The 14043-nt window shown below is 41.0% G+C and overlaps 1 protein-coding gene and 1 long non-coding RNA gene across 3 annotated transcripts in view; one reads left to right on the top strand and one right to left on the bottom strand.

The window, feature by feature from the left end:
* Positions 1-14043, bottom strand: part of LOC138952187 (microtubule-associated proteins 1A/1B light chain 3C-like) — a 35250-nt gene that overhangs the window by 16570 nt on the left and 4637 nt on the right. The gene's annotated exons all lie outside the window — the stretch shown is intronic.
* LOC138952166 (uncharacterized) lies at positions 4676-13472 on the top strand. Of its 2 annotated transcripts, XR_011451317.1 has the most exons (5): positions 4676-4817; positions 6745-6908; positions 7428-7501; positions 8430-8555; positions 9601-13472. It is a non-coding gene; the product is annotated as an uncharacterized lncRNA (long non-coding RNA). The 2 variants fall into 2 exon arrangements; XR_011451316.1 differs by lacking the exons at positions 4676-4817; positions 6745-6908 and having other exon boundaries at positions 7004-8555.

Below are 14043 nucleotides of genomic sequence, written 5' to 3'. Positions count from 1 at the left end.
ATTTACTGACGGCTCCAAAAAAATGATGACCAAGCTGACTGTGCTTTTGTCATTCCTGACCTCAAAATAAGTTAAAAAAAATTAAACTCAACAAGGATGTGTCCATTTTCACTGCAGAAATGCTGGCTACGTTATCTTAAGACGCGGCATGCCACTATATCAATGACCCCCCCTCGACCTCCAACAAGAGTCGTGATTCTCTCCGACTCAAAACCAGCATAACTGCTCTTCAAAATGGTTCCAGAAACCGGGAAGAGCTTCAGACGGAAATATTGTTCCTCTGTCACCAGATCATTGCCTCTTGAACAGAACTGACCCTTTGGCTACGTACTTCCCCTCACACACATGGATCAGAGGCAAGGATATGGCTGACAGAGAAGCAAAAGAGGCTGTTACAGATCAAGCAGCATTTCATGACATAAAATTAACAAAGACGGGACTGGCAAAACACAAAATGGCCAACAGAATTGAAAATAGAAGGCAATGCCCATGGTTGGCTTATTCTGCCCCGACAAACAAAACAAAACAGGCCTACACTCCCCACCTCCCTCCTTAAAATACTTCGCAGAATTCGCACGGATGGATGCGCTCACAAGTGCTTTCCCCGTCTCTGTGAATGTGGACAGTTTATATCTTTGTTACACTTCTTTGACCGCTGCCAATCACTCCAGCAAGATTTCTGCAACCTACAACACACCCTTGTCAACGAACATAACCTAAAACCCCATGAGTTTTTTTTTAGATAAACATTGCACGCTTCAATGGAAGCTAGCATACACCCTGTGTCTCTCAATAGTAGAAGGCTGAAATAGGATATCTGTTTTAAAAAACCCTGATCTCCGTTCCTCCTTCCCACCTCTCAATACTCTCTCACACCGAGCTTTTTCTTCTTCATTGTATTATTTTTCCAGTTATCTATTTACTTACCTATTCAGCCAAAAATATAACAATATCCCACGTAACAAAAATTAAAAAAATAAGCCTACAAAACCGCTCCAGTCCAACCATATTCCGCGTACACAATCTTCACTTCCATCCCCATTTTGAAATATCGCAACAGACTTCCAGATATAATTATAACACGATCATATATGTGTTCTCTGGTTGCATGTTTGTTCAGTGTCTTGTCCCCACATAAAGCATATTAACTCTACCTGTCCTAAAGCAAGTTGCAGTTCTAAGAGTTATCATCATCAACACACACACACACACATATGAAAGAACCCATGTATATTTTATTATTGTTGTTTTGGTCTGAATACAATTTGGAATCTTACTACACTCTTGTTAATTGATTTTACATTTTGTTGTCAGAAGTATTTTGTTCGTCGGTTCGTGTCTGGTGCGTGTGGTGTGAATGCCGTCCTGTCAAATGTCTTTTAAAAACACATTCACGGTAACATCTTCGACGCAGACACAGACAGTTAGGAAGGGCTCTTAATATGGACCACTTTTTACATTTAGTCAAGTTTTGACTAAATGTTTTAACGTAGAGGGGGGAATCGAGACGAGGGTCGTGGTGTATGTGCGTGCGTGTGTGTGTGCGCGCGCGTGTGTGTGTGTGTGTGTGTGTCTGTCTGTGTGTGTGTGTAGAGCGATTCAGACTACACTACTGGACCGATCTTTATGAAATTTGACATGAGAGTTCCTGGGTATGAAATCCCCGAACGTTTTTTTCATTTTTTTGATAAATGTCCTTGATGACGTCATATCCGGCTTTTCGTGAAAGTTGAGGCGGCACTGTCACGCCCTCATTTTTCAACCAAATTGGTTGAAATTTTGGTCAAGTAATCTTCGACGAAGCCCGGACTTCGGTATTGCATTTCAGCTTGGTGGCTTAAAAATTAATTGATGACTTTGGTCATTAAAAATCTGAAAATTGTAAAAAAAAAAATTTTTTTATAAAACGATTCAAATTAACATTCATCTTATTCTCCATCATTTGCTGATTCCAAAAACATATAAATATGTTATATTTGGATTAAATACAAGCTCTGAAAATTAAATATATAAAAATTATTATCAAAATTAAATTTTCGAAATCAATTCAAAAACACTTTCATCTTATTCCTTGTCGGCTCCTCATTCCAAAAACATATAGATATGATATGTTTGGATTAAAAACACGCTCAGAAAGTTAAAACAAAGAGAGGTAGAGAAGAGCGTGCTATCCTTCTCAGCGCAACTACTCCCCCGCTCTTCTTGTCAATTTCACTGCCTTTGCCGTGAGCGGTGGACTGACGATGCTACGAGTATACGGTCTTGCTGCGTTGCATTGCGTTCAGTTTCATTCTGTGAGTTCGACAGCTACTTGACTAAATGTTGTATTTTCGCCTTACGCGACTTGTTGTTTCATGCTGATAACTAGCGTGTTTTCTTGCGATGAAGTTTTATTTTGTGTTTGGTAGTCCTTTATTTCTCTTAGGTTAACCGTTAGGCCTAATTAGAGTGAAATAGCTTTGATAAACATTCAACAAAAATTAAAACAGACAAAATCACAAATGGTCCATAATAGGAGCCTGGGCGCCTAATATGGACCAGTGAAGCGGCCTTCACAAATCACTGTAAAAAGCCCCCTATACTTCAAAATAACATGATACAACTTAGTGTACAAGTCAGTCTAATTCAAATATGCTTTAGATTGATCTGTTTCGGGTTGATGAGAGCATTATTTGAAGCACACCAGGAAACTAAAGAAGCTTATCAAAAACAGAGTGAAAATAAGTGAAATTGTCAACTTCCACGAAAAGAAGACTTTTTTTTTAAATCTTGAGAACTAGTTATAGGTTATTTCCAGCAAGCTTCTTAATGAATTATTGAAAATAGCTTTTAGCTTTTTTTCTCGATTTGTTGAAGGTGGTCCATATTAGGGGACTCGCACATACTTTGAGATCTTGCTATTATTTTTTGTTTGCACGGTAAAAACTCGGGGTCAACCCTGCTAAAATGTAACAAATGCGGTCTTAGCTGTCATATATAGCAATTTTTGTGTGACAAAAGCTTTGGCTGTGGACAGAAACGAGTTCGTTTTTGGCGGCAAATTTAGAGTGAACGCTGCCAAACTGAGGGAAGAAAAGAGAAAAAGCCAGGCTAACGGTTTTGAGATTTCTGTTTCTGCAATACAGCGAAACAAATTTTTTTGAGCGCTCTAGCGCCGTTAGTTTTTCAGAACAGGAGGTGGTCCATATTAGGAGCCGGTCCATATTAGGAGCCCTTCCCTTATATCTACGTGAAGCTACCACCGCTCGGCTTTACACACAGACACACTTTTTTTTAATTAGTTGCTTTTGGCACACGGCCTCATCATGTGCACTTAACTTGAAACAACTACAAAACACAACAACGTACAACAACAGCATGGTTGTGCCTGTCGGGTTACAGGGGCGGATCAGTTGCTTTGTAAGGGGGGGGAGGGGGGCACTTTGAATCGAAAGTGAATGTGATGGGCGCGAAGCGCCCGAATTTGCTAGGGGGGTCGGGGGGCATGCCCCCCCGGAAATTTTTTTTGCCTAAAGAAGCAAAATGGTGCCATCTGGTGCCATTTGAACTTAGAAATGGTCATAGAATCAGCATAGAAAAATCTTTTTTTTCTTCTTCTTCTTCTTTTTTTATATTTAGTCAAGTTTTGACTAAATATTTTAACGTAGAGGGGGGAATCGAGACGAGGGTCGTGGTGTATGTGTGTGTGTGTGTGTGAGTGTGTGTGTCTGTCTGTCTGTGTGTGTGTGTAGAGCGATTCAGACTAAACTACTGGACCGATCTTTATGATATTTGACATGAGAGTTCCTGGGTATGAAATCCCCGAACTTTTTTTTCATTTTTTTGATAAATTTCTTTGATGACGTCATATCCGGCTTTTCGTGAAAGTTGAGGCGGCACTGTCACGCCCTCATTTTTCAACCAAATTGGTTGAAATTTTGGTCAAGTAATCTTCGACGAAGCCCGGGGTTCGGTATTGCATTTCAGCTTGGTGGCTTAAAAATTAATTAATGACTTTGGTCATTAAAAATCGGAAAATTGTAAAAAAAAATAAAAATTTATAAAACGCTCCAAATTTACGTTTATCTTATTTTCCATCATTTGCTGATTCCAAAAACATATAAATATGTTATATTCGGATTAAAAACAAGCTCTGAAAATTAAATATATAAAAATTATTATCAAAATTAAATTGTCCAAATCAATTTAAAAACACTTTCATCTTATTCCTTGTCGGTTCCTGATTCCAAAAACATATAGATATGATATGTTTGGATTAAAAACACGCTCAGAAAGTTAAAACAAAGAGAGGTACAGAAAAGCGTGCTATCCTTCTAAGCGCAACTACTACCCCGCTCTTCTTGTCAATTTCACTGCCTTTGCCATGAGCGGTGGCCTGACGATGCTACGAGTAAAATGGCATTGCGTTCAGTTTCATTCTGTGAGTTCGACAGCTACTTGACTAAATATTGTATTTTCGCCTTACGCGACTTGTCTTCTTTTTGTTCGGGGGGGGGGGGGGGGGGGGGACACAGGGGGCATGCCCCCCCCCCCCCCCCCCCCCCCCCCCCGTCCGCCCCTGGGTTATCACCATAAGGCGCCTGTACTTGTCAGTCTCTCTTTTTAGACTGATCAGTGCGGCCTGTGCCGGCGATAGTTTGGTAAAGTCTCGCAGACCGCGCATGCGCCATGTGCAGTAAAATGTTATCGAAAATGGCGGATAAATCTAACTCGTGCTAACAAACGTTTCAAAACCAAGCTTTATGGACGTTTTTATGACTACGTACTCCAGCAGACATCAACTTGTGGTCGACGTGTGTGGGTTTTGCTCAAAATACGTAAGTATTCGTCAGCCGTTTGGCTTCTCGAATTAAGTTTCAACTTTGTCTCTGTCTCGAACCACATCCGGAAGGTATCGTTCACTAGAACACCACTTTCTATGACTCGTATGAGTATGAAAGTAGTCTAGTGGTCCAGTGGACGATACCTTCCGCCTGTGCTCGAACCAAAATACTAAGCTTACCAGTTACCACACTGTCATACTCATAGTCATAGTGATACTGATAGCACTGATACATTTGTACAGGTAAACATGGCTGTTTGCTGAAAATCAGTCTTTGTGAAAAATTGTAATGATGTCTCTGAAGTTTGATTCAGTCCCTAATTCATTCAGTTATTCATTTTGATGGGACGTCAACCCATGGTGAGGCTAATACTAATAATTTTGATCGTATTCTGCCGGTGCCATTGCCAACTGCCATGGTTGTTCTTGTGTGCACTAATTAGTAATTTACTAGCAATAGGAGTTCGAGTTCTACTATAGTAGTATTTTACGAAATCATTACTACTAGTACTCCCGGCCGGGTCATACCTAAGACTGTAAAATTGGCAATCTAGTGGCTGCTCCGCCTGGCGTCTGGCATTATGGGGTTAGTGCTAGGACTGGTTGGTCCGGTGTCAGAATAATGTGACTAGGTGAGACATGAAGCCTGTGTTGCTACTTCTGTCTTGTGTGTGGCGCACGTTAAGTGTCAAAGCAGCACCGCCCTGATATGGCCCTTCGTGGTCGGCTGGGCGTTAAGCAAACAAACAAACAAACTACTAGTACTAAATACTACTGCTACTACTAGCTTTAAACAAGCTATGGTTTGAATGACCAGCTAAATGCTAATAGTAAATAAGTACATTATTTTTGCATCAGCGAGGTATACATAAATTTAACGAAGTGGATTCACAGCGCGCGGCGCGTTGTGCAGCGTTGCGATTTACAACGCGCGGCGCTACGAGGAACGCTGCGATTCACGACGCGCGATGTATTCTGCCGATACATTTCCTTCACAATCGCAAAGTTTACAACAGCTACATCTATCTGATCTATTTGAGAAATAAAACTGTCAATAAAGCGAAAAACAGAGCTGAGCCATTCTCTCTCTCTCACTCTTTCAACTGAATTCACCAGTATATCGCCACGTCGATGTAAAAACGTGCCTGCCTCTGCTGAACAATCCTTCTCATTGCGGTCAATGCGCATGCGCCAATCTTGGACTTACAAAAATGCGACCCTTTGACCCATCGAACCATGGGTTAGGGTAAGGGTTAGGTTGTTCATGACCTGATTAATCTCCCCATGTTAGCGCATGCGCATTGACCGCAATGAGAAGGACTGTTCAGGCAGAGTTTTCAGTTTGTGACACCGGCCTTGAATACTTGGCAGTCATACTCATATCACTACATGTCATTGCAATGGCTCATATATATGGAAAGGAGCTGAGTTTTTAAACTGGGATGACGTTTTTAAACAATTATCCGAGTACAGTGCCGCGGAACTGTTAATCGGTGTCACACCAGTTAACACTTCAGCAGTCATTTTGGAATTCGCGCATGCGCAGTTCATTTTTTCAGCGTGGGTTTTTTTTCCAGTTGATTTGAACGCGTATATAATTATATTCAGTCTGCATAAAGTGCAATTTTGTAGTCTTGCAGCCCTGAAGTTGCTTTTGCAAAGAAAGAGTGTAAAATGTTCCTGATAATCATGCATACATGTACAAAAATAAAGCGCATCAACAATCTGCGCTGGTGAGAGCAATAGCCGCGCTCTGGGAATCGCTGCGCTGCACAACGTGCCGCGCTCTGTGAATTGCCGCGCTGCACAGCGCGCTGCGCTCTGTGAATCGCTTGCCTAAATTTGAATATTTTATTAAAAAAATACCGCATGGTTTTGCTTGACCAAATCATTTATCAGCTAACAATATGCTTTTATTTCAGTTGGACCTGACTTGAGCATGGTTCCGTTGTCTCCGCAACAACAGCTTGGTTGCTCAAGAATTGCAGGCATGTCCAGTTTGCAGCATGTGCAGGCTGACCCCGCTGAGTGTGAAGATCTGATGGCTGATCTAGACACAACATAAGCTGCTTGACACTATTCCAAGGTAAGCAAGAAGCTTTGAAAATAGTTGCTTAGTAAGTGTACATTTTTGTGGGTGAACCATCAGTAACCGTCTCCCCCCCCCCCCCCCCCCCTCGACACCCCCACCCACACATACAAACACGCACACAAACTTGGGTTTGTACTACAACTATTAGTATTAACTACTCTTCATAAATGAGTTATGTAATTCATCAGAGGTTTGAAGTCATTATGGTTTTGCAAATTAGTAAGAGACTATGTGGGTGCATGGATTCAGTAATGCGCAATTAATACATGCAATACTCCTGCTGGTGAGTTCACTACAAACAGGTACTACATTAGAACTGATCTATGTTATTTGTTAATGAGGATGATTAATCGTAATCTCACTGTCAGTGTCAAACTGTCATGATACTATTGCCATTGACAGTGCTAGATCACTTCATAAAGTTATTTTAGTAAGTAATCATATGATATTGATAATTTTGATATAGTGATTTACTGACGGTGACAATGACATGTTATCTTCATACTATTCAAGGTACAAGATGCTAAAAGTGCAGATATCAAGGGCTTGGGATTTCGGCTCCTGGAGATGCTACTTGTAACTCTTTTGTGAGTACCGGTACATGTATACTGGGTGTTTTCTCAGTTTTTGTCCGCTGTCAGTGTTAGATTTATATTGTGGTACAGTGGAACCCCCCTGTTAAGACCCCCCAATTTAAGACTCCCTCCTTTTAAAGACCTTGTTTTCTCAGACTTTCTGTTCATAACCTCTGTAAAATTACCCCCCTTTTAAGACTCCCTCCTTTTTAAGACTGAATTTTCTCAGATTATTGGAGGTCTTAAAAGGGGTGTTCCACTGTATAACCTGTTTTTCTAGTTTCATGGTTTAGCCACGACTCACTTTGAATGAGGGTCATCTGCCAGGCATTTAGCTGATTATCTGATAGTGATAAGTGATAAAAATTATTTATTTATTTTTTCATTTTTCATTACTTTATTGTCCCATTGCTGGGAAATTCGGGTCGCTTCCACCCAGTGGAAAGCTAGCGGCAACGGAGTCGCGCTACCCAGGTGTCTGCGTGTTTAGGTGTATTCAGCCACCTGCACTTATGGCAGAATGACCAAGATCTTTAACGTGCCATTGTGGTGACACGGGGGTGGGAGATGGATACCGTCTCTGGGTCTGCACATAAAGTTGAATCGTGTCCGTCCCGGCCCGGATTCGAACCAGCGACCTCTCGATCACAAGTCCAGTGCTCTACCACCTGAGCTAATTTGCTATTTATAAATTACAGTTGCAGTAAACTAACACTGTCGCACAAAGTATGTGACTTTAAAAAAAGATTTGTTTGAAATCATGTGAGCTCTGTCCACTAGATGATGGAGAAGGGAATTTTTCCAGTTGAGTCTGCAACATGGATTTTTTCTCTCTCAGGATAACAAATACAGTATGGAAGGAAAAATTTAGGGTTGGTGTGGCGATAACAATAAAGATATGTCATAGTGACTTGACTAATTGATTTGAATTCTGCTGCAGGTCAGTCGCCCCCCACCTCCTGCTCCTGACCTGGTTGCCTACTACAACTTCGAGGAAATACGACAGGACACCCTTCAGCTTGCTGCACCATGGTGTCTCTTGGAGAACAGCAAGGAACAGATACAGGTGGGGTCGGTTGGGATACCGTAAACAGACTATTTTTGTTGTTGTTGGCCTTAGCATAGAGTCTGGGGATGTGAGATGTGCATGATGTGTTGTTTGAATCTGACAGTGATTGTATGAATTTTTTGTACATGTATTGTTGTCACGCGCTTTTAACTTCTGATAAGGCGCTTTATAAATGCCCGTTATTATTATTATTATTATAAATAGATACACACTTGTAAACTTATGTTAGTTTTCACACGTGAGCATGAAGGAATGTGCCTTTATGAGGAATGTATAGTGGCTTGCAATATTGAATTTGAGGGATGTTTGCAGTTATATAATATATTAGCACAGCTCAGTTTTCTTGAGGGTTCCGTGAGAACAGTGAAATTCTCCTTTGAGGACTGAAAAATATCTTGGATAATTGGTCTTAATTGGGGGGGGGGGGATTTAAAACATAAGTACATTCACATGTGTTTTTCATTTTCACTGTCCCGCAGTGGGGCACTGCGGTTATGAAATTAAAGGCCCCTCCTGTTTTTGGAACCGCAGGAGCTTTCTAGTTTGCTGTTAGATAGATTTTTGGTTCCTCTTTCCTGTCATGCTCTCTTTTTCTTCATGAATTCTTTTCTTTTTTCTGCCTTCTTGCTCATTCACCTGTATTTTTTCCAAAAATCTCTTCTCTTTCCGCTTGTCTCGCGATTCATGTATAGTTTAATCTGTTAGTGTTCTGATGTAAGTCCAGCAGTAGATAGGTTAAGCCTATTTTAACATACTGGAAACTGGTAATCTTCCAGTAGGTATTAATTTAGTTTTACTAAAGCCTGCTGGGACACAAGTAATGGGTTAGTGCATTTGTAAACAGGAATCGCTTGACAAGTGGCCCCCTTCATCCCCCCCTTCCTCGTCCTGATATGGCTCTGCGTAGTCGGCTGGACGTTAAGCAACAAATAAACAAATAAAAAATTCATTTTCACTGTGTTAAGGTGGGGAGGTCCTTCTCTACTTCTTTCTTTGTTTTCCCATTGACATATTTTTGTTCTTGTCTATATTTTTTACATAGGTTCACCATTAGCTGCTGTCTTCATCCCCAGCCGACTGTTTCCGCTGAAGCCGTGAAGGATACTTCTTCATGTAGGCGTGGACATCTTTTTCGTCGCCATGCAAGGCTTCCAGTACCATATAATTTTGTGAATACTCTGGGGACCTGTCATCGACTTTGGAAGGACGCTTTATTTTATAACACTTTGTACCCCATCTATGTTGACCAAGATTTTTTAAGCCGAGACCAGCTGTGCTGCAGCAGGTCACTCAGAATTGTAGAAACTGTGTATCAACAGGCTAGAATGCTGGCGTTAGATCAACGTTACAGGAAGCGACTGAAGCTAACCGTCTAAGCAGGATGCGGATATGTGCCGAATGAGAACAGATGAAATGTACATAGTGACTGTGTGTACGGATATATATCCATACCTGGTCAGATAGAGCCATATGAGTGGGTACGGATACCCCCCGCGGGTTAGGGGGAGTCCCATATTGGTTGGGACGAGAAAGAATTTACCCGATGCTACCCAGCATGTCGTAAGAGGCGACTAACGGTTCTGTTTCTCCTTTTACCCTTGTTAAGTGTTTTTTGTATAGAATATAGTCAATGTTTGTAAAGATTTTAGTCAAGCAGTATGTAAGGAATGTTAGGTCCTTTGTACTGAAAACTTGCATTCTCCAAGTAAGGTCATATATTGTACTACGTTGCAAGCCCCTGGAGCAATTTTTTGATTAGTGCTTTTGTGAACAAGAAACAATTAAACAAGTGGCTCTATCCCATCTCCCCCCTTTCCCCTATCCCATCTCCCCCCTTCCCCCGTCGCGATATAACCTTGAATGGTTGAAAACGACGTTAAACACCAAATAAAGAAAGAAAGAAATTGGGTACGGATATATCCGTACCTGGGAGACAAGGAGTTAAAGGTACTGAACTTGTCAAATCCAGGTGCACGGATCCCCTGGGGCTTTTAGTCATACCTCAGGCAGCTATCCGTTAGAAGAACTACCAAGTTTCATTGACTTGCACCCAAAGAGTCAAGAACTGCGATTTTTTTACGAATTAATTTCGGACTCTGTCCCGGCTGGTCTTGACCTATTTTTGGATCTAAATTTATATCAGGTCATCACATCATGCACAAAAAGACACGTCACTAGTAGCAAACTATGTCAGACATCATCATGAGTTTGTGTAAGACAAAATGGAGGCCGGAATCACTCAGTTGAATCGAACTCTGACCAAACACCACGTAATAACTAGGTTAATTGATGCACTCGCGTGAACAAGCCAACTGTCGAGCTTCACAGATGTCGTCGTTGGGTAGTTTTGGTTTTGTTTTACTACCATAGGAGGATTTTTGAACTGTAAATGCACTCAGCTACAACAAAAACGCAAAACGAAGGCTGTGAGCTGCACTGTGCCTTGAAGACCACATCTGAACTGAGGATTTAGTCTCTCCATAATCAAACGCTGAAGAAGATTTCAGAATGAACTTTGTTAGATAAATTATCAATCAATATGAGGCTTATAGTTATATCACGCGTATTCCGTGGGTACAGTTCTAAGCGCAGGGATTTTAAAAAAAATAAAACAATTATGCAATTTATATCGCGCATATATTCAAGGCGCAGGGATTTATTTATGTCGTGTGAGATGGAATTTTTTTACACAATACATCACGCATTCACTTCGGCCAGCAGATCGCAGCCATTTCGGCGCATATCCTACTTTTCACGGCCTATTATTCCAAGTCACACGGATATTTGGTGGACATTTTTAGCTATGCCTATACAATTTTGCCAGGAAAGACCGTTTTGTCAATCGCGGGATCTTTAACGTGCACCCCCAATGTAGTGTACACGAAGGGACCTCGGTTTTTCGTCTCATCCGAAAGACTAGCACTTGAACCCACCACCTAGGTTAGGAAAGGGGGGAGAAAATAGCGGCCTGACCCAGGGTCGAACACGCAACCTCTCGATTCCGAGCGCAAGTGCGTTACCACTCGACCACCCATGCCGGTTGTTATGATCGCCACATTTTAGGTCCCCCCCTCCCCCCCTTTTCAAACTTCCCCGCTTTTAAGACCTTACGTTTTTGGATTTTCTGTTCACAACCTGTTGTGCATTTACCTACATATTAAGCAGATTTCCTCCTTTTTAAGACCAGCTTTTTTTTTATTCTTGGAGGCCTGTTTGGAGGGACACTGGATTTGTTTGTTCGAAATTCAGAATTCAAATAATTCTTCATCAACGAGACCCCCCGCGGGTTAGGGGGAGTCCCATATTGGTTGGGACAAGAAAGAATTTACCCGATGCTACCCAGCATGTCGTAAGAGGCGACTAACGGTTCTGTTTCTCCTTTTACCCTTGTTAAGTGTTTCTTGTATAGAATATAGTCAATGTTTGTAAAGATTTTAGTCAAGCAGTATGTAAGAAATGTTAAGTCCTTTGTACTGGAAACTTGCATTCTCCCAGTAAGGTCATATATTGTACAACGTTGCAAGCCCCTGGAGCAGTTTTTGAGTCACTTGAGAAAAAGTGACTCTATGTAATCGGTCAGTGTTAGTCTGTCCGGCCGGCAGTCCGGCCGTCCGTAGACACCACCTTAACGTTGGACTTTTCTCGGAAACTATCAAAGCGATCGGGCTCATATTTTGTTTAGTCGTGACCTCCAATGACCTCTACACTTTAACGATGGTTTCGTTGACCTTTGACCTTTTTCAAGGTCACAGGTCAGCGTCAAAGGAAAAATTAGACATTTTATATCTTTGACAAAGTTCATCGGATGTGATTGAAACTTTGTAGGATTATTCTTTACATCAAAGTATTTACATCTGTAGCCTTTTACGAACGTTATCAGAAAAACAAGGGAGATAACTAGCCTTTTCTGTTCGGCAACACACAACTTAACGTTGGGCTTTTCTCGGAAACTATAAAAGTGACCGGGCTCAAATTTTATGTGAACGTGACTCATTGTGTTGTGAATAGCAATTTCTTCCTGTCCATCTGATGCCTCATATAATATTCAGAACTGCGAAAGTGACTCGATCGAGCGTTTGCTCTTCTTGTTTGATTAGTACTTTTGTGAACAAGAAACAATTGACAAGTGGCTCTATCCCATCTGCCCCCTTTCCCCTATCCCATCTCCCCCTTTTCCCGTCGCGATATAACCTTGAATGGTTGAAAACGACGTTAAACAACAAATAAAGAAAGAAAAGAATTCATCAACGAGTGATTACTGCCTCACCATAGCAGTTGGGCCAGTCTTACTAACTCTTACTTTTATTAATGTGCCGTGATGCAAAGACGTTGAGCAGTTTTCAGATGTTTATGAATCTAGGGCTTTCAAAATTTACTGACATGTTGGACTCCATGACATCCAAACATGAAGTTCAGTTACCCCTTTTCAACTTTGAAGGTCACATTGTGGGCGAATTTTTAGCAAAAAGTTGAAACATTGGTATGACTGTTCTTACTCACAAGAGAAGTGATTTAGTTATTTACTGATTTTCATTTTGTGTGGCCTTCTTTCACCCATTTAATCATTCATAAATGTTCATACCCAAGGGAAGTAATTCACATATATATCTATGGCCAATGTTTTCACAGGGCATCTGCCCCCTCCCCCCCCCCTCCCCTCCCAACACACACTCACATGGGCTAAAACTTACATGGCTTTTATGGGTATGACGCTCTTATTCACAAGGGAAGTAATTTACTGATGGTGTGTTTTCATTTCGTGTGGCCTTCACCGATTTGAATAATTTATTTTAGCTTATCCAATTATAGTGTGGATGAACACTGTCTCCACTCAAAATAGTCCTTTGCTATTGTACATTGTGAATCAGCATTTTTGTTTTTGTCCTGTTTGAATAAAGTGCAATAATTTTACAACCAAAGTGTTAATGTTAAAGATGTTTACATAATGTGTGAAGGATGATGCATTTGAAAACTAATATTGTTAAATGTAAATTGACCTGTGACAAGTCAGCAAAGTGCAATATCCAAGCATGAAACCCGCACACAATTCCCAAAGAACATGCTTTCTTTTCCACAAAATTCCATCCAGGTGAAAACAATTATGTGAACGTCATAACATGGTGTTTTTTTACATTAATAATCAAGCCTAACACCAACTAACATGGTGTTAATAGGCATTTGAGCAAGCTTTAACACCAACATAACATGGAGTTAATAGGCATTTGAGCAATCTTTAACACCAACATAACATGGGGTTTTGCATGTTAAACCAGCAATAACATGATGTTAATCACATTACAAGCAAGCTGTAACACCACCAAAACAAGCAGTTTTGCAAGTTAAGTCTACGATAACATGATGTTACTTGGCGTTAAACCAAAGCTTTAATCCCATCAAAACTTGACATTTTTGCATGTTACAGACATGCTGTAACATGGTTTAACATGATGTTTTGACCGTCGCAAAACGCGCTGAAATTCCAGGC

Source organism: Littorina saxatilis, linkage group LG17 (assembly GCF_037325665.1).
Source record: "Littorina saxatilis isolate snail1 linkage group LG17, US_GU_Lsax_2.0, whole genome shotgun sequence".
Taxonomy (NCBI): domain Eukaryota; kingdom Metazoa; phylum Mollusca; class Gastropoda; order Littorinimorpha; family Littorinidae; genus Littorina; species Littorina saxatilis.
The sequence above is the reverse complement of the archived record's forward strand: the minus strand, read 5'-3'. Positions and strand labels throughout refer to the sequence as shown.